Genomic DNA, 1,583 nt, shown 5'->3' on the forward strand with positions numbered 1-1,583 from the left:
GCTAGATCTGAGCTGCATGTGTATATTCAGCCTAGGCTCCTTGGAGGAAAACTTCCTCAGTTTCTGAGATGTCCATCTATTCCAGCGCCTTCATCAGTTAGTGCTCCTGCACCTAGAGACAGGCAGGATCAAGAGAGCAGGTCCTTTATGTCTAGGTCATAGAACATTGTTAGTAACAGGTCCCTTTATCCTCTTTATGCTAAGTGTGCTAGGGATCATCTGGGTGAGGGTTTTGCCAATTTGAGAGGTCGTTTTGGTTGTGTAAAGTAGGGCCACAGACTTAGAGATTGTCTGTATGCTAGGCAGGGGACCAGAGATACCTGACCTCAAGCACAAAATACTAGTACACTAGCTCCTATCCCTTATCCTACCCCTGTTTAAGGCACATCTTCTAGCACTTCTAGCGGTCAATGCCAAAAAAGATTCTATGCCTTACCATCCTGTTAGGAGTAGGAGGAATCTCCTGTTGTTATTACTGGTATGCTCCGTGTCTTTTGTCTTGATGTTTATGTGTTGTTGGACCTCGGGTCAAGTCTCTCTTACGTGACCCCACTTTTGGCTGTCAATTTAAAAATGATTCTCGAAAAGATTCCTGAGCCTTTCCTAGTCTCCATATCAGTAGGGGAGTCAGTTGTTTCTAAATAAGTCTATAGAGATTATCCTATTACTGTTATTCATAGAGTCATACTTGCGGATTTGATAGAGATAGACATAGTGGATTTTGATCTCATTCTAGGTATGGATTGTCTTTATTTTTGTTATGTATCTATACACTGTCGTACCCGTGTGGTCAAGTTTCAGTTCCCAGATGAGCCAGGTTTTAAGTGGTCTGGGAGTTCGGTATCTCCCAAGAGTCATTTTATCTCCTATCTCAAAGCCAAAAAGTTAATATCAAAGGGTTGCATATATCACCTAGTTAGAGTCAAGGACACTAAGTCTGTGGCTCCAACTATTCTATCAGTTGATATTGTTGATGAGTTTCCAAATATTTTTTCAAAAGATCTCCTAGGGCTACATCCCAATAGACATATAGAATTTGGGATTGAAATTCTTCCTGATACTCATGCCATTTATATTCAACCATATCGTATGACACCTTCTGAGCTTAAGGAGTTAACAGAGCAACTAAAAGATCTTTTAGTGAAAGGTTTCATAAAGCCTACTATTTTTCCTTGGGGCTCACCTATTCTATTCGTCCAAAAGAAAGATGGTTCTTTGCATATATGCATTGACTATCATCAGTTTAACAAGGTCATAGACAAAAATAAGTACCCTCTTTCGAGAATTGTTGACCTGTTTGATTAGTTGCAAAGTGCAAGTTATTTATCTAAGATTGACTATAGATTTGGCTATCACCAGCTTAAATGAAGGAATGTGATATTCCAAAGACAACCTTCCGAACCCGCTATCATCACTTTGAGTTTCTAGTCAGCCCCTATGTTGCCTTTTCCTAATGGTACAAATGGTTTTGTGGTGTACTGTGATTCCTCTAGAATTGGTTTGGGTTATGTGTTAATGCAATGAGGTAAGGTTATAGCCTATGCCTCTATATAGTTAAAGTCTTATGAGAAGAATTACCTAAC

The sequence above is a fragment of the Capsicum annuum genome, chromosome 7 (assembly GCF_002878395.1).
Source record: "Capsicum annuum cultivar UCD-10X-F1 chromosome 7, UCD10Xv1.1, whole genome shotgun sequence".
Classification (NCBI taxonomy): Eukaryota; Viridiplantae; Streptophyta; class Magnoliopsida; order Solanales; family Solanaceae; genus Capsicum; species Capsicum annuum.